Source organism: Athene cunicularia, unplaced genomic scaffold (assembly GCF_003259725.1).
Source record: "Athene cunicularia isolate RWA unplaced genomic scaffold, athCun1 SCF_8, whole genome shotgun sequence".
Lineage (NCBI taxonomy): Eukaryota > Metazoa > Chordata > Aves > Strigiformes > Strigidae > Athene > Athene cunicularia.
The window spans coordinates 108,046-128,277 of record NW_020799512.1 but is presented as its reverse complement, the minus strand read 5'-3'; the positions used below and the strand labels follow the sequence as shown (position 1 = coordinate 128,277).

General features: G+C 37.8%; 1 pseudogene; it reads right to left on the bottom strand.

The window, feature by feature from the left end:
* The window catches only part of LOC113490958, a 55,757-nt pseudogene that overhangs the window by 12,956 nt on the left and 22,569 nt on the right, over positions 1–20,232 (bottom strand).

Here is a 20,232-nt window from a genome sequence, read left to right as displayed (position 1 = left end):
GTTACAAAAGCAGCCTATTTGCCTTGAGTAAGAGGTTTCCAATAGGAATTGGAATGAAGTGTCAGAACTACTCAGAGCTACTCAGTCTAAACAGCATAGCATTAGCTACAAATCCTTAATAGTTTCAGTTGCACCAAAAAAAATATAATTTAGCCACCAAAGTTCTTGCTAAAACTTGAAAAAAATAGCTAAAAATATGGTAAAGAAAGGACATACAATTGTGTTTCTCATTTCCAATCTCAATGCACAAGGAACTTGATACTACAGACAGAATTCCGATGTTACATCTGAGAAAGTGCAATAGACTTCACCAAGAAAAGCCTTTTCTGCTTTCTATTTTCCCCAAGGGTAATCATTTTCTTATGTCTAAGCCTTAGGTACTTCTAATTCTCTCAAATATTCACACCTTCATAGAATCAGACCAAGGATAATAAGAACTTGCAGAAAGAATAGGTAAAATAAAAGCTCCCTTCCAAATCTGCTTTATTCAGCATATGCTGTCACTCATAGAACTGTTCAAAACTGCATTTTTTCCATTCATTTACCTTCAGGATTGAGGTCTACCATTATAGCCAGCAATTGGACACACAAACACACACACACACACACACACACACAAAAGTAAGATACTACCCAAATAAGAAAAAAAGGAAACATAGTAACAGGTTTTAAAGAACTTAAGTCACATTTATTAAGTAGAAAATACAATATAATACTAGCCAAAAAAGAGGCACGAGATCACATTCATCAATAGCGCAATCCCATCCAAGTGACTCGTTACCCTTCAGCTGTATGAAGCCACAGAAATACCCTGAAGACTGATTTGTCAAAAAAAAAATGGATATCTTAAAAAACAAAAGAGGAAAAAGTCTCTATTCAGATAATATGAAGTCACAAAGGCACTTAATTTTTGTTTACTAATATATTACACTTAAGGATTTTATTGCCTTGTACAAGTAACACTAGTATTTGTATGTAATAGCTTAATAATTTAAGGGAATACCCAAAAACTTAGCAGGACCCTAGTTACACTCCTTTATTTAGAGGTTTTCCAAATTCTACCATTGAAGGTAAGTTTTTTATTTTTCTTCCACAGTTCCCTGATTCTGGGAGATGTCATGTCTTCTGGGGATTTTTTTTAATTGCATATAAACAATCAAATATATTTAAGATACAAAGATTTCTTCACTTCTCTGACCAAAAGGCTTGCAAAACCCGACCTAATGTCTAAAGTATAGGTGTAAATTCAACTGGTATAACCTCAAAGAAATAATACATTAATTTACTGGTGAGAAATACTCTTTAAGTTTGATACTCTGGTCTTGCAAAGCAAATTCACAGAAGCAAGACCAGCAATGCAAAAAGCAAGCTTTCAAAACCAGAGGATCCAAGATACCCAAAATTATAATAACTATATAGTTGTCCCACAAAACCTGTCTAAAGCCAGATCACTAAGGTGGACACTTATGAAGGTACAGCATCTCATTCCCAACGAATAAGCAGTCAGAGTCACAATAGAGAGGGATTGAAGTTGTAGAAAACTAAGCTAATCAGTCTTCAGTTATGGATAGCAGGGTAAATGTACGTACTCTATCACTAGGGTCATTAGGGCAGTATAAAACAGAACTTAGACTTAGTTTCTATTCCTTTGGCTTAGTTTATTTGTTTAGAATGAATATGTTCAACTGTTCAAAGGGAAGTGAGGAATAATCACTCTCAATGTTTATTCAAATCTCCTCCTCTGTGGGGAGGCAGTTATTGTCACATCTGTTGGTAGCCCACAAGGCTGAATAGTCATGAAGATGGAATTCTCACTTCTAGAGGTGGTCCCTTAAAGAGCACAACAGAAGCAAATTGATAGGACAGGCTGGGAAAGCTTGTACATCTGCTTCCCAAGCCATAAACGTATGATTTTACCTCTTTAAGATCAACTGCATAACTTAATGATGCTACATAAAATACTAACTAAAACTGAACACTAGACTCTGATACACATTATTTCATTAATTACTACTGCCTTCAATATATTTGAAAACAATGTTTATACGAAATATGTAAAGAAAAAGACCTCGAAAAAGGCAAATCAATTTGAAATCTCCAGTGGCTTACCTGTTGGTGTATTATATGAAACCACACAATTTCCTTCTAGTTCTGATGGAGAACAATTCCCCTTCAAAAAGACAGACAGGACCACAGTTTCAGATGAATCTGGTTCTAAAAACAACACGAAATTATATCAAGTAATAGGAGTATCCAAATGAAAGCAACATATTTTCTAGCCCTTTTGGAAATAGTCTACTAAATTATGACAGTTAGTCCCATCAGTTCATCTTTATCAAATCAATGGATATGGGCTTTTAAAATCTGTACTTTGTAAAAGGCAAACTAGTCTTGCCAACTTATAACTATCTTGAAGCATAACCAATAAAACAATTCAGCACACTGAACACAGACAGTATCCAAATAAATGCAGTTTTATATTGTGACTAATATTTTACAAAGCCATGGGACCTTTGCTCCTGTCACATACTGAGAAAACATTAAAAATGTCCTTTCAGATGAGAGCAGCAGTCAGTAAAGCCCTGTTTCAATAGGGACCATCACTGCATATTTCAGAGCAGAAACGGTCTGCAGACCCAGCTTTAGCAGGACACACTTCTCTGGTCTTCAGTTCCGCTTAAATCTTCAAGGCAATCCCACCTGCACCCTTATCAACGGAGTTGGAAATAAAGCTACAATCACCAAACAGCTGATTATGAGACTGTCCACATATGTCAGGAAACATCTGTTGGGAACATCTGCCAGACTGTCCCTAGGTAAACAAGCTTTCTGTCCCTGCTTTCAGCTCAACAGTGCTACTTCTACATAGAATTGCCAACAAAACACAATACCCCAGCAAAAGTACCACAGAATAACGATTTATTTTTGCCTCGATCATGAAGCTGCCACCTTGCCTCTCCACACCTGCCATGCACCATACCATCATCAAGGAGTAACTCCATTCCTTCCCACTTTGTCCTCCTCCACCAAGCAGTATCCAGAAGCTACAGAGTGCTGGCAATGCAAGCTTGTAGTTGCTTTAACTGCACTCTATCTGCAACAATGCATTCGATGGAGGCTGGACTATACCGTTCAGACATCCTCAGAAAAAGGAATATGATCCTATAGCTGTAATGGGACTATAATAATTTACCAAAATCATCAAAGACGACCTGGTCACAGGTCACTGCCAGTGGAGCTTGCACACATACTGCCAGGTTTGGTTTCTGCGCAATCACTCTGCTCTGTATTTTTATCTAAATCAAGTGACATACAAAAGTATTTAAAGGAAGCAATCAATTAACCTCTAAATAGCTGAAAACCACCAAAACCAGCAAAAAGATATGAAAAACCTGTAAAGAGCAATTCAGCAACAATGTTGAAGAACTTCAAATTTCAACTTCAAAACCAATATTTTCCTTTTACAATTCTTATTTACTTAATGCCAATAATGGAACACAACTTGAAAGATTACAAAAACCTGAGGAGATCTCTCATGTTCTTTGTAATTTTAACCCAAGACAAACTAATTCTAATTAAAATGTTAATATTTTGCAAGTGCCATGTGCATTTGTCCTAAAGTAAATAAGAATAACATGTTGACTCTTTTAGGTGACTAAAGTAAAAAAAATCAAAAATAATTAAAAAAAAAAAAAAAAGCTAACCAAATAAATTATTCCCTTTAATTGTGAAGAGCAATGCACAGTCTTCTGAATAACTTCAGAGTCAAGTTCTATTTTATTTTTTACTGCAAACAAATTCTAAAACTCAATATACAGGATATCCAGCAGAGCTAAAACTCTAGATTATGAGACCTGACCTACCCATAAACCTGGAGTGGCTCTGCTTGCTTCTATTGCAGGCAGCTATTTTTCTGCAACACCAATGGATATCAAAAGAATGTCCTTAACTCAGATTGAAAATGAAAGTATAGTGGTGTTGGATCGGAATATGGTCTGCAATATACACAGACCATATCTGCTATCTGTTACCATCTGCTTCGTCTACCAAGAGCTCACTACAGCCAGGTTAAAATAGTTTAGGAAAATATTATCACTTATAAAATGACACTAGTGTTAGGAAGTTTGACTACTTTTAGAGAACGGACATCAATATTTATTTTCATTTAACAATACATTTGGGCTGCCAAGAGGTTCTCGGGTCATCCATCATTATTAGTGCTAACAAGGAGGGATCACACCTACCTCTCTACATACCCAGGGTAAACTTTGACCCATTTTCTGAAGCCAGAATCTCAGTAAGATGAACAGTGAAGACGGAGTCAATAGCCAATTAAATGAGCTAAAAACATGCAGACATGAATTCAGAATTTGTAATCAAAACAGTGACATTTAAAGTTACTGGCAAAGGCTACTTCAGTGCATTTATCTGTTATGTTTGGCTTTCTGCTGCATATGAAGTGAAGAATCCTCTTATCCAGAAACTTTTGTCAAAAGCATCTAATTTTATTAAAACTTTTCTGACAGGTCTATCATTGTAGCAAAATTAAATTTTAAAATTACATTTTTAGCGACAAATTCTGGAAGTTTTTTTAGACCGCAGTGCATTGCCTGCAGATTTTGGGTACAACCACCACCATTACAATGGCCCAATAATATTCATTAGCAACATTACCTACTTTGCAGAAAACAATACATTGGTTGCAGTTGTACGATTCAAGAAAACATTTAATTTTAAAATTCATCAAAAATGTTCTCAACTTGTCCAAGTTCAGTGGTTAAGTTCTAATTAGTCTGACAGGAGTTATAACATACAATCATAATGTACAATTATTTCTCATTTTCATAAGAAGCGATGCTTTTAACTTTGTAAAGATTAAATAATTGAATTCATTAATTAAAAGGTCTTTTCCATCAACTGCAATTAATTAGAATGGAGATATATGAAGATCAGTTAAATGAACTTATCACAGGAAAAAAAATATTCTGGAAAAAACTTGAATGACGGGTAAGTCCTACATTTAGTATTTTTGTTTCATTAAAAGCTATAAGATACATAAACAAGAAAACAGAATGGAGAATATCTTCCCATTAAAAAGTTTATCAAATATATAAAACACATCCACACTCATTTTAAACGGTGCTTACCATTGCCTTTACAGTAGCAATAATGACCAGATGAGAGAGAACAATGGGAGTTACCCGTGTTCCCAATACTGAACTCATACCCACTCTCCAAAACTTGAATTTGACAATTATAAAACTCAATAACTCACTTATACAATATATTGGCTCCAATGTAAACTAAAAACTGATAAATTCATACCTTTCTGGAGGTAACTTAAATTTTCATTATATGCTTTAAAGTACCCTTATATTCACAAACAGTCTGATTCAAAGTCCAATGCCCTTCATTTGAACTTCTTTGAGCAAAACTGTAACAGACTTTATCGGAATTAAGATTTTATCCTGTATCATTTTAGCATTTAAAAATGCAGTGAAAGACATTGGACCAAGTACAAGTAAACCACATTAGTGTAGGGGAATCTGGTTCAAGAAAGACCCCGTTACCCTTTGAACTCTTTACTCAAAACAGAGGGAGAACATGCAAGGTTCTCAAAAATAAGGCTCCACTCGTATTATTAGAAGATCCTCTCAAATAAAAATCATGATAATTTTTAGGCAATACGAAGGAGAAACACTAATTGCACACATATGCATGCACACGTGCACATACACACACACTTCTTTTAAAATCAGTTACAGGCAGCAACTCTCACAGAGGACTGCAATGTCAATTTTCAAATCAGATTTTCCTAACATTTATTTCACTAGCAAAAGCTATGAAAGTCTTGTTACAAAAGGAAGTCTACTTCCATTTATTGACAACTAAAGATAACAAACCTCACATTGTGAGCAACCAAACATTTAATCCCTTTAAAATGTGTTGGAAAAATTATTCTTATAACTTCAAAGCCAAATTCATTCTATGTTAATAATCTTTTTGTGTCTGCTTCTTGATAAGCCTATCAAAAATAAAACCCCAATTACCTCCTGTCTTCAGCAGAAGGCTTGCTAGAATGACACCCTGTCATACTAAGGAGAAAAAGAATTATGTACATTTACCCATTTTCACGATCTGAGTGAAATACACAGAAAGTGACGTGTGTTAAAATTTGCCACCAGTATTTGAATGCTACTGTTTGAGTTAGGCACAGTACCTTGACTGTGACTGATGGTGCTGCCTCTGCTTTTACCTCACTGCCAATGACTTGCTGTGAAGAAAAAGATGTAAACAGAGAAAATTCAATATTACACATGTATGAGTGAACACAATGAATGCAATATTACTCTCCTACCATCAACTTGGTAATCAGGGAATTAACAGTCAAGGATCTTTCATTCCTATGCCAGATTAAAATACACAAAATACATTTCTGAATTGCTTCTGAAAATGTAAAGCCTCTGTTGGAAATTGCCTGCAAAAAGGATAGCAAAAGGTCATGAATGTGGTGTATGTAAGATAGTATTACACTCTGGTTAAATATCAGCTACTTATACTCTTCATTAATTCATTGATTTATGAATACTAACTGTGTGCATTAATAGAGCTTATTTATAGTATAATTTAAATCAGAATTATAAAATAAGAAGATCATTAAGATCATAAAGTCTAAAATCATATTTTAAGTCTAAAATAAAACACGGGATCAAAAATATATCAGATAGATTTTGAAACATGAATATAGAATAGACATTAAGAATCTGTAGTTCTATAGTGGCATCCAACCAAGTTGCTTCCACACAATAGAAGAAATTAGTTTCATCTCCCAACAGTAAACTTTGATTTTTTTACCTATCAGTAAATGACAGAAGTTCCTCAAGCACTAGTTTACTCTTCCAAAATCTCTCATTCTTACATGTTTGTTGTTTTGGTAGCCTGGGAAAACGTATCTACACTAGACAAGTACCTCAATTTGGTGAAGAAAATATCTATTTAGATTCTAAAAATTTTGACAATTCACACTAAGTAACATCTTAAAATAAACCCAATTCATCCAAAAAGAGAGCTCCAATTCCAGATTTTTTACACATGAACAGCTTATTCAGAAAAAAAAAATATATTTATTCATTGAAAAAACAAAACAAAAAACAAAAACAAAACAAAACAAAACAAAACAAAAACCACACACACACACAAAAAAAAAAACTTATCTGCAAAAGTAATGTTGAGTTTTCCTTTTACAAACCTGAACAATAAGGAATGAAGCAACTTGGACTGTAATCAAGTTTTTTCATGAATCGAATTTGCCCATTATCCTTAAGGCAAAAGATGTTTCTCTCACCAAGCACAAAACCAGAAGAAACTGCCTGATTAAAGGAGAAAACGCATATATCCAGTGCTTGCTCTCCGATGTTTAAAACCCAATCCACCTGCAAAAGAAAAAACATGCTCCAGATATCAGTTGACAGCTGCATCTTAAAGACAAAACTTAAGACTCAGAACTCATCAAGGTACAGGAATATCATTAACATTGATAGAAAAGCAAAATCTTCTTTTTTGAAGGAGAGTTATTGTCTTAGTTTGAAGGCAGTTGGTAACTATGATGATATAACATCATGAATTGATGGCTATATGTAGTTCACTTAAGTATATTTAAATTTTAGAAGACACATCCCATTCAAAATGAAAATGCTTTATACTTTAACTATTAAATCCAAGAACAGAATATTAGAATCATTTAAATCTGCCTCTGTACATGTCCTTAGATATTAAGGGCAAGATTAGAGAGCAAAAGGTGATAACTTCTTCTACCACTACATGTAAATGGAAAAATAGATGAAGTTTTAGGCGTATAAGCCAATATTCATGCTTGCAGTCACTAATGTACACCATTCAACCTGAGGAATGTTTGTGTGTATCATAGCTTCTCTACTTTTCCAACTACATACATTGATATAATAAGCAACTACTTACAAATCCTGCCTTGCCTGTATCCTTCCATCTTTAAACAATATTACTCAGCTCCTCTGAGAAATTTCAACTAATTTACACATGCAAAAATTGCTTTTGACTGCTGCCAAGCTGTTTAAGCAGAAATTCAGAATTTCTGAAGTAAATAAGTATCAAAGATCAACTGTCAGCACTTTCCATATGAAAAGTATTAATCATTTTGCTTAAAGAACATAGAATGAATGAGTATACCAGCATATCTGATATGTGAAGTGTCAAGTTCCACCTTAACAATCAAAGGGAAAAAAAAGCCAGGTTTAATACATTTTTCTCCACGTACGCTTCTCAATTTAGATTTTTAAAACTTATTTAATTTGCAGCATATCTGATGAAGCTTCCAAATTTCTTATTCAAAAATTGTGTCTGCTCCTAATTCAAGATGTAGGATTCTGACTGATTTACAGTTCGAAAAAATTCTATGATTATACACTGGAAGGAAGATGCTCTCCCAATATTTTACTGTCATACCTGAGATATGCTGAATCTAGCATTTTACACAGTACATTTAGTAGACAGGCAATTCTACTGCAGGACCACAGAGAATTAAATTCTATTCCTCATAACAGGAGACAGATCAAATATTAAGCACTTAGTTACAGGGGCCTCCTGAAGACCATTGAAACCACAGGTTTTTGACAAAGAATCCAGGATATTGACTATTTATGGAAACATTTTTCACTGCTGAGTTTTCTCTGAGTACAGATGATTCCCCAAGTAGAATGAGGTTAATTTTGTAAATAAATCCAATACAAAGTCACAAATAGACTTAAACTGAAAACATGAAAATTATTTTAGGTATACCTGTATATCTCTTTTACTCCAGTTTAGGTCCTGTATTACAAAGACTACCTTAGAAATAGTTATTTCCAGTACACAGTTCGTTCTTTTTTTCTCCTCCTTAGAACAACAGTGAGTTTTAAGGCCCAACCTTAAACAACTGAGGCTCAAAGAAATCTTAATAGAAATCCACTGGAGTCTTTCCATTGCCTTTAATGCCAATTTTTGGATCCTTTGTCAGCAGACAATGTTTCCATCCGTTACTTAGCACTAGTCTTTTCAACATGTATGCAATGTACCATACTAGTTATGTAAAATAAACAGGTTTTACCACGTTTTTTTTTTCCAGAACTGAGTTTTTTCTGTTCTGTTTCTAGTTTTTCATCAGCATCTGCCACAAATGCCAGCACCTGGTATCTGTGATAGGAAGTTTAAAAAAGTAAAAAATAAAATATTTTTGTAGTCAATACCCTTACATTAAGTAAAAAATAAAATATAATTATCATATTATGAGTATACATACACAGTAAAAGCACGGTCTAAAAGGATTGTTAGAAAGCCTAGTGCAACACATCTATCACCAGCAAAGATGTTAAGATAAATATCATGGTAGGATAACACAGCTGTAAAGGCAGAAATTAAAACAAATGTTTCCATTCAGATTTTATCTGCTGTTAAATTCACCAGCTAGATATTAGAGGATAGAAATCTAGACCACAAAGAAGCAAAAAACCAACATATTTTCAAACTGTTAAATTAGGACTCTAACAAAAAACAAACTGTTTTGCTCTTATTAAGCTTTAAGAAACCCTCCTAAATTACCCTGAAATACAATGGGCTATATCTAATAGTTACACTCTCAAGCACATTCACTAAGTACACTTAAGTGGTTCCAATCCAAGAGATTACAGTAAACTGCACCAGCAGGTGACACATCTAGCAAACATGGGAGGTTTGTGGGTTCGTGGGGCTTTTACTGTTTTGTAACTGCCAACCCACCATACTAAGAAAAACTGGCAATGAAGAAATTAGAACAAAACTGCCATAAAATCTCAGCACATCTACCTGTCATTATTTACACCTATGCAATCTTCAATGTTCAGACTGTGTCCTCATTAACTCTTTGGCATCTATTTCTTTCCTGAATTTGTGCTGGTGTTCTTTCTGAAATACCCTGCTTCCCATGTATGCACATTAGGTAATCTATAAAATACTAAAGTTTCCAACAAAAGTGAAAGAAACAACAAAAAAACACCAAAAATTTATCCAAAACATAGCATTCTGGAAGTCATGGAGTGCCATTAGCTCCTAAGCTCAAACGAATGCAATTCTGAATGTTTCGATTCAAATCTAACACATAAAAGTACGTATATTTTTGTATATTGTCAGAATTACAGATTTAAAACTGTAAGACCAGGAGCCTTCACATTTCAGATGCATATAGTGGTGCTCATTATTGAAGAATTTTTGTACCTAAAATTATTTTACTTACAGAAGTAAACTGTGTACTTGGAATAAGAAATTTAATGGTTTAATATGAATCCTATGACCTAGTTAAAAATACAAAATAAACTGCATTTAGTACAATTATCATGTCTTTGTGTACTCTATATGAACAAATTCACATTCCTTTTTCAGTTTCACACATTTATAAGAGAAGTTGCAGATTCTGACCTAATTATTTTCTTTTCACCTTCTCTTTTCACCATATATTATTAATAGACTTGGCTACCACGTTAGCATTTTATTAACTAATCAGGGACTAACACATAGTTTTCAAACCAAACTCCCACTGAACAGCAATATGTATTGATGTTTAAGTACCAACTACCTGCGTACAAGTCTTTCATTACAAAAAAATGAAGCCACAGATGACCAACACAAACTTTCAATTCAGATATGGCATCAAGTATACAATCATTTAAATAGAAGGCATTTTGCTTTTAGATCTTGAAACAATTCAGGAAATACTGCTTTCAAATGAAGGCATTGCTCAGTATGAGCTACAGGAAGAGGAATAATTTGAAGTTTGGCAACTTGTTCTGCTAAAAACACTAGACAGAACTACTGCATATTTTTCATTTACTATAACAAGAAAGAAATACATTTAATCCCATTAAAAAAAAAAAAAAAAAAAAAAAAAAAAAAAAAAAAAGTCTTCTCTCCTTACCATATCTATTTCCTTTACTTTAGAAGGACTACTTAACTCTATTCTAATGTACTAATAGTTTGGACACATATTAGAGATTAGTACCTGTGCAGGTTTAATTCCTGCCGGGACAGGAGAGCACGTTGCTGTTGCCCCTGCCCCACCCTCAGCCAGTCAGGCTGGAAGTTAAACACAGACCCTGGCTAAAATAAGAAGAAATTTAATACAGCAGAGTGATAGAACAATCTGAACAACAACAGTATCAATGGAAACAACAATAAACAGCAATAACAGTGAAAAAGACAAACGATATACAGAGAAATACCGCTAAATGGTCAGGGAAACAGGTTCCTGCCATTAAGCCCGCCAAAGAGCCTGGTAAAAAGGTTCCACCCCTGGACCTGACGCCAGCATGGTATGAGTAACCCGGCTGGAGATCCCTTCCCCCTCTCTCTCTGCTGGGGAAACCTAACCCTATCCTAGCTGAACCAGGACATAATCCACCCCTTTATTCGATACCATCTGCCTCATGTCCAGCTGCCATTTAGCAGTTAACAATAACAAAGTAATAAATCACACAGGCACAGGATAGTTCACGGCATGTTCTCACGCAGAATCAAGTCCCCCTGTGGTACACATCGGACCTTGCCATTGTCCTGCATCACCCACCAGGTGCACCCAGGTCCTTGGGCAAAAGCAATCCCGTGGATGGGTTTGCCTTTACCTTTGCCTGGTGCAGGACTTAAACAGACCATTTTTCCCAATATATTCTCATGTGCACCACAGGGACTTTATCCCCATCTACAGCATGGGGAGGTTTTGACTGAGCCGGGCCAGCTCGACTGGCAGATCCTCTTGTGTTGACGAGCCAGGTGGCCTTTGCTAGATGCGTGTCCCAGTCTCTGCAGGTCCCACCTCCCAGTGCTTTCAATGTGGGTTTTAACAGTCCATTGTAGCGCTCCATCTTCCCAGATGCTGGTGCGTGGTAGGGGATATGGTAGACCCACTCGATGCCGTGTTCTTCTGCCCAGGCATTTATGAGGTTGTTGCAGAAGTGGGTCCCGTTGTCTGACTCAATTCTCTCTGGGGTGCCATGTCACCACAGGACTTGGGTTTCAAGGCCCAGGATGGTATTTCAGGCGGCCAGCATATGGCACTGGGTAAGCTTCCAGTCACGCAGTGGCTACTTCCACCATTGTGAGCACGTGGCCCTCCTGTGGCGGGTCTGTGGCAGTGTGATGCAGTCGATCTGCCAGGCCTCTCCATATCTATATTTCAGCCATCGCTCTCCATTTTGCTGGGGCTTCACCCGCTTGGCATGTTTGATTGCAGCACACGTCTCACATCCATGGATGATCTCTGCAATGGTGTCAGTGGTGAGGTCCACCCCTCGATCTCGAGCCCACCTGTATGTTGCATCCCTACCTTGGTGGCCCGAGGTCTCATGAGCCCACAAAGCTAAGAATAGTTCACCTTTGCGCTGCCAGTCCAAGAGCACCTGAGCCACACTAATCTAAGATGCTTGGTCTGCCTGCTGGTTGTGTCGATGTTCATCAGTGCCCCGACTCTTGGGTACATGGGCATCCACATGGCACACCTTCACAACGAGGTTTTCCACACGGACTGCAATGTCCTGCCATACTTAGCAGCCCAGACGGTTTTACCCTTACATTGCCAGTTGTTCTGCTTCCATTGCTGCAGCCATTTCCACAGGGTGTTCACCCCTGCCCACGATTCGGTGTAGAGGTAGAGCCTCAGCCACTTTTCCTGCTCAGCAATGTACAAAGCAAGATGAATGTCTTTCACCTCTGCAAACTGGCTCGATTGACCCTGTCCCTCAGCAGCTTCAGTGACCCGTCGTGTGGGACTCCATACAGCAGCTTTCCATCTTTGATGTTTCCCCACAATGTGACAAGACCCATCAGTGAACAGGGCATATCGCTTCTCCTCATCCGGCAGCGCGTTACATGGTGGGGCCTCCTTAGCACATGTCACCTCCTGTTCTGGTGACATCCCAGAATCTTTGCTCTCTGGCCAGTTCGTAATCACCTCTAGTATCCCTGGTCAGCTGGGGTTCCCTGTTCAAGCCTGTTGTGTTATCAACGCAACCCATTTACTCCACGTGGCATCTGTTGCATGATGTGTGGAGGAGGACTTTCCTTTGAACATCCACCCCAGCACCGGCAGTCGGGGTGCCAGGCGGAGCTGTGTTTCAGTGCCGACCGCTTCTGAGGCAGCCCAAACTCCTTCGTACGCTGCCAGTATCTCCTTCTCAGTTGGTATGTAATTCGCTTCAGAGCCTTTGTATCCCCGGCTCCAAAAGCCCAGAGGTCGGCCTCGGGTCTCCCCAGGTGCTCTCTGCCAGAGGCTCCATGTAGGGCCATTCTCCCCGGCTGCGGTGTAGAGCATGTTCTTAACCTCCTGCCCTTCCCAGACTGGCCCGAGGGCTACTGCTTGGGCAATCTCCTGTTTAATCTGTTCAAAGGATTGTTGTTGCTCAGGGCCCCATTCAAAATCGTTCTTCTTGCGGGTTACGTGGTAGAGAGGGCTCACAATCAAATCGGGTTGTGCATCCTCCAGAACCCCACAGCGCCCAGGAAAGAATGAGTTGCCTTTTTAGAGGTTGGTGGGGCCATGGCTGTGATCTTGTTTATCACCTCCATTGGGATGTGGCAACGCCCATCTTGCCATTTTATCCCTAGGAATTGAATTTCCCTTGCAGGCCCCTTAACTTTCTTTTGCTTAATGGCACAGCCGGCCTTCAGGAGGATTTCTGTTATCTTCCTCTTTTTATCAAAGACTTCCTTGGCTGTGTCCCCCCATACAATGATCTCATCAATATACTGCAGGTGTTCTGGAGCCCCACCTTTCTCCAGTGCAGTATGGACCAGTCCATGGCAAATGGTGGAGCTGTGGTTCCACCCCTGTCTCTGGATATTGCTCTATTCTCCCTGGCTGAGCTCCAAGGTGTCTGTTCATAATCGAAGTCTAATGAGAATGGCTGCATCTACCCAGAGGGCTGACATCTGTTTACCTTTGGAACAACCTGTCCGCTAAAAGCATTCCCATGAGCCTGACTGCCACGCCTGAAGAGCAGACTGAGTCTATACCTGTTCCCAAGGACTGCAGAGACCTCAGAGCTTTTCCCTCTAGGCACTGCAGCCTTGATGGAAAATCGATGAGGGTCTGGTTTTACAATCTAACAGGGCTCTACACTGCTTTGAAAAGAAGACAAACATATGGACTGCCATCAACTATTAGAACTTAGTATGAAATCACAGAAGTGTTATCAGCATTGAGATTTCATGATCTGTTTCACACGTATTTGCAAGAGTTTTTCAAAATGAAGTTAAGACACCGGTGCACAAACAGACAGTTTGCAGCCTCTATCACTCCACATCAAGAAACAAGTTGTTTCTAAGCAGCTGAGACAACAAAACCTGTTCTTCGGGTATTCTATTTTGTATCTTATCTCCCTCATAACAAGCTCCCTTGGCTCCTAATCTCCTGCCAGTCTGTAGGGACAAGAGATAGCATTTGCTGTGCCTGGTTTTAAGCTTCACACATGCCAGCTGGCAGATCCAACAGAATCAATGATAATTTCAGCTCACAGCAGAGCCTTTCCCCCTCAGCAGCACTAAGCTGTGTTTCTCTTCTCACCACACCACTGGTTTTCTCTTGTAAGAACATAATACTTTTGAGACCCTCTCTTGCCAATTCAAGAAGTTGGACAAGTTCAAAGGCTACCGGGAGGGAATGAAAGGAAGGCAGGGAAGGATAGTTGGCTGACAACCAGAATAACAGCATAATTTTTATTCTAAGGAAAACAAGACCAAAACTAGATTTTGGCAAGAATAAATACATAGTCAATACTTAAAGGCACCTAGCAGACAATATATCACAAGAAATGTGTCTCTAACCAATAGCCATATATATCTGTTTTCCATGAAAAAAAGCTTCTGTAGTCACGTCTTTTCAGCTCTCACTCTTCCCTCCTGCACTGCAACAGCTTTTGAAGGTGGTGACCAGTTCCAATCAAAGCTGACCCAGGGCATGGCAGCTATCAGGCAGTTTGCATTTCCATGGCAGATGCCATTTCATCTGAAACAGAGACTATATAGAACAGCTTTAAAATATAAACTGGTGTAACCACTGTGGTGAGGATACTCTAAGTGTAGTACATAGTTCTAAAGAAAACCATGTTTCTGTATGTCAAGTATTTGACAATTGCATGAAACATAAAAGCTAGAGTTTATAAGTTTTACACATTTCCTCCTCCTGTTGTCTTTACCCCGTCCCCAATTAGGTTATCCATATAACTATGTGCTGTCAGCAGTAAAAGTTACAATACTGTAAAAGAAGCATATATGTGCTAATTTTACAGGCACACTATTTGTAATGACAGAAGCATCTTCTAAGCTTGACATAAAACAATAATAATTGGAATTCTAAGAAAAAAATAATAAACAAGTATCAATAAATATTTGTGGATCTAACATATGCACTCCTCTAGGAGATCTGGCAAAAAAACCCGAACAACAATCAAACCCACAATCAGTCCTGTTGACATTTTAAAGAATAATCCCATTTGGAAGGTGATTTTCTAGTACCCCACGCAGAACAGTTTAGAAGGAAATTAAATGGAGAATCCACAGAGAGGTTGAGAAAGACACATGCTGCCATGTACATGGAAGTTTGTGCAGCTGTAAGGCTACAAAACTTAAAATTTCTCAAATTGGTTAAAACCAAAATTTACTTAAAACAAAAATTGAAATATTGAAATGAAATCCCAAAGACACTCGAAATTCATTACAGAAAAATACTGTAATGGGGTGGCAAATACAAGTTATTCTGTAGTAGAAATGAGAGGGGTGCTACTCTCTATGTAACATTACAACTGTTATTTTAATAAAAAACTGTAAGCTGTGTACATGGTAGTAGTTTATTTAGACTTTTTACAAAAACAAAGTAGCCCAAATGTACTTAGAAGTATTAGAGGATTTAGGTGTGCCCTCAAACTACAGAGTACCATCGTGCCTCTCAGAATCACTTCATCTCGATGTTTACCAACATGACCCTTGAACGAGAGCAGTAATCACTATCCAGCAACTGAAACAAAAATTAAAAATAGGTATTTCTACCACTGACACATTCTTGATACCAGACCTCTCAGCTGGACTTCAAAGCATAGGTTGTGGAAAACACTTGAAATAATTATGTCACCATTCTCATATTTGAACTGAACGGCACACTTACACAGCTCAAGTCAATCTCATTTGAACCTTGAGGATTCTTCAAAAATTTGGAATAAAGAGAACAGAACAGTTGTATTGCTTTCAGACAAAGTTCCAATTTTTCCAAGTCTATTTTCCCTCACTTGTTCCTCAGTAGAAGAGAGAACAAGGCTTAGAAATGTCTGAAGTAACAATTCAATTCCATAACTGAACTTACAGTTGCCAGAATAACATGCCTTACTTTACTTGCTGTGTTTTATGAAGGAAGTTGAATTTCCTGCTCTCTTCAAGAACCAACTGAATGTTCAAGGCTTTGAGCCCCAGAGAGATGCTAAAGATTCCATTGGCTACTATTTAGTTTCTTTTCTTTTTGATATCAGGGTTCCAACAGCTGCCCCAGGAGCAAGGGTGTCTCAGACCAACTGCTGTGATGTTACAGAGAGGCAATCTGCACAGGGCAACGCACGCTGTGTGCTGACTGTCACACTTGCTATCAGGGGAACAGAGGAATTCAGAGAAAGATCAATGTCTTCAGCAACTCCTCTTGCAGAGAAATGGGAGGTTGCTCAAAGTATTGAACTGTCACATAAGTCATGAAGAAGCAACTGATTTAAGTAGGGATGTAACTGTCCCTTTTGACACAGCCACTTTGGGATTTATACAGGCCACATTTTGCTCACAGATGCACCGGGCACCTGAAACTACATGGCAACCCTCTAACATACTGAGCAACTTTGTCATATTCTCAGTCCCACAATCTCCCTGTGCCAGAAAGGGCTGGCAATACACTATGGCAATTCGTACATCATTTTGGATGTTTTTATTGCCATAGAAACTGAGTGTAGGCATTTAAACATAGAAACAGACTTTTTATAGCACTTTCTTGGATGTCAAAAGAGCATGTTGTTTTATTTTTAAGCAGATGCTCAGAAGATACGTACACAATACGATTGTACAGTACTCACCTTCAAAATGAAGAAAAAAACCTCACAACTTCACTACCTCTGAATCATGTAAGAGACAGAGAAGTGTAAAGCATATTGTTAGTTCAAAGGATTTTGTTCTGAGAAAGCATATCATTACCACCTAATGACAACATCAGGTGAAAAATTTTGTTGATTTGTGCCCATTTTGTAAAAAGATGGGCAAGAAATGTACAAGGTTGTGCTCTGAAGGGAAAAACTTTCCATCGACTCTGATCTTTAAGCAACAGAAAAAGGGCAAGTGTCTTCATATTAAGAGGAGCCAGATTCTCAGGAGGGATCAAAATTCACTGAGACAGGCCCCTAGTTCACACACCTGGGCAAAGCTCCATACATTACAAACACAGCAACAGTGATGTACAAGAAGCGAGAGTTCGACCTGCTATGTGGTTTGATACAATTCATCATTTTCATAATAAGAAAGGCAACTTTTCTCCAGTATAGTATCCTTCTGTGGGTCCTTTAGGTTCTCTATCATTCCTGCAACTGAAAAGTGAAAAACACCTCTTGGTGTTTAATGTAATTTCTGAACGCATTCCTAGACATGGAAATACCAAGCAGCAACAGGACAGATTTCCTGGGGGATCTTTAGGTATTATTCACTGTTTTGTTATGGTCATATGTCACCTTTGTAAAGGACAAGGAAATTCTTTATAAAGGACAAGGAAATTCTCCTGCTTAGTTTACAGGCAGGCTTACAAGTTAGGACAGAAAAAAGATCTCCCTCTGCCCACAGATACCCCAGATCTTTAAACAGACCACAAACCTTGAAACAGCAAGGACGGTCTTTCGCCTTCCAGGCACAAGACATTCGACGCTTCATTTTTCCTGCACTTACCCACCTCTCTAAGCACAGTAAATAGATGAGGCAAGAGAACTCCATGGCATGGAAGGAACATAGACACAGGACCCTTAAAACGAGAAGCTTTCACATCTGTCTCCTTCCCGTACCAACTCCCTGCACCTCAACTCTCAGACTGTGTTATGCCATACTCATGTCTTATCCAGCTTTTCAAAAAGTGATCTGTCACCATACTATCACTAAAAGCTGTTGGAAAGCAGACTGAGCCAGAAGAGGATGAAAGGAGGTGGTGCTGAAGACTGGAACTATGAATCTGGCTGCTAGATGATTCTTAACTTCCACTACTTCTGTCCCAGAAAAATAAGACTATAGTTATTAAAACGGACTCAAATATATGAAAAGAGAGAAGGTAGGGAGGTGTACAGGTTTCATGTCCACAGACAGTTTAGAGCTTAATCCAGAGAGATGTAAAGCAGATGGATTTATATGTTAAATGCATTGATAAACCTAGGTAATTTATCATAGCGCTGGTGTTAACACACAATTTTCACTATGTAGAAATGAACAACTTGTATTTTTTGTATTAAATTACACTTACTGTCATCATAACATCGTTACTGAAGATAAATTTACACATAGGCACTATATTATATATTCTAAGTTACACAATAAAAAAGGATTGCATGGAATAAGAACAACAGTTGCTGAAATTCTACAGAAGATAATTTATTAGAAATATATACTTAGTTCAGTCATGGAGGTCTTAGACACAATTAGTTTTTCCAGTCCACAGACATAGTTAAAAATAACTTATTAAAACTTAAATGCCTTCTCAATACTGTCTACCGTAGAACATCCTTGCACAAGCTCAGGGGATACATAAAATGTCAAGTAAAGTAACACCAGTGAATCAGAAGGATGGCCTCTGGAGGCTAGAAAATACAAGAATATTAAAAGAGTAAGGACTCTCTAGTATTCAGCATTTTATATACTAGACTGTTCTTAATTCCCACTGTCAGTTCTAATACACTTTCTGTGCACCGTATCATTGGATTATTAAGCTTCACATTTGGTATAATTATTGATTTGGGATACCATTGCTGACTTAAAACATGAAGGTCAGCCAGGAGATTAACCCAAAAGTACTAACCCACGTAAAATTTAAGGAAAATTAATTACAAGTTCTGCAACCAGATCTGAAATATTTTAACAGGAAAGATTCATTTATCACTTTCTCTTGAAGCTGGATGAATGGAACTTTCGTTAAAGCACACACAACACCTACTACACCAAATATCAATGCACTGTTAGCACTTGCAGGAGCACTGCCTGTGCTCAGGACTCTAAATTCACCTCCTCTCTCCACAGCATAAACAAAAACTACTGTCTAATCACTCCAAAAAGATGGAAATTCACTGCCAATTGCACAGAATTTCTCACCAGATGAAACCATTCTATATATGTTTTGAAAAATCAACTCACTAACACAAGTTGTTACTGAAGTGAGTTGCTAACAGAAACCTGTGTCTTCAATTTCAGCTAACATTTCCTTGTACTGACCTCATTCTTTCATGCTGTTTTATATACTGCTGTCTAGGAAAAAAAAAAAAAAAAAAAAAAGTGGTTTAATTTGCCAAGAAAATAAAATATACTTCAGTGCAGAGTACTTGCCAAACAACACAGATAAAACTGAAGACTGAAATACCAGGAAATTTAAATATTGTGATTTTTCATACTAAAGCAAACATGCTTTAACACTTGAAGGTAGGGTGGATTTTTTTGTACAGCATTCCAATTAGACACAACTTCAGGGTATTAATTTACATCTAATAGGATTAAAGCCAAACACACACTGTATAAAGAAAGGGTTCTGGAAATGACTTATAAAGATAGGTACCAGACATGAGGAGGTAATCTATCAAAATTAACAACTCCGGCACTGTTAAAAGCAATCATGTGGGAAGGAAAGTCATACACTTTAACAAAGAAAAAAGAAATCTGTTAAATATCTGTTTCCCTATAACACGCATTGCTAAGACTCTCTAATGGTTAGCACCATCCAGATAACACTATCTGTGAATCAGGTTGCCCTGAACTACTGACTACGTAACTTTATTAATCAAGTTTCTGTAGAATTAACACAGCTTTTTCATTCCTGTATATCCCCAAACAGTATGTAAGAAGAACAAGGTTTCATTAACTACACCCACTTTTTTAAGCAGCTAAAATCTGAAGAGGTAGGATTTGAAAGGGGGGGAAGGGGGGTGGGGGGGG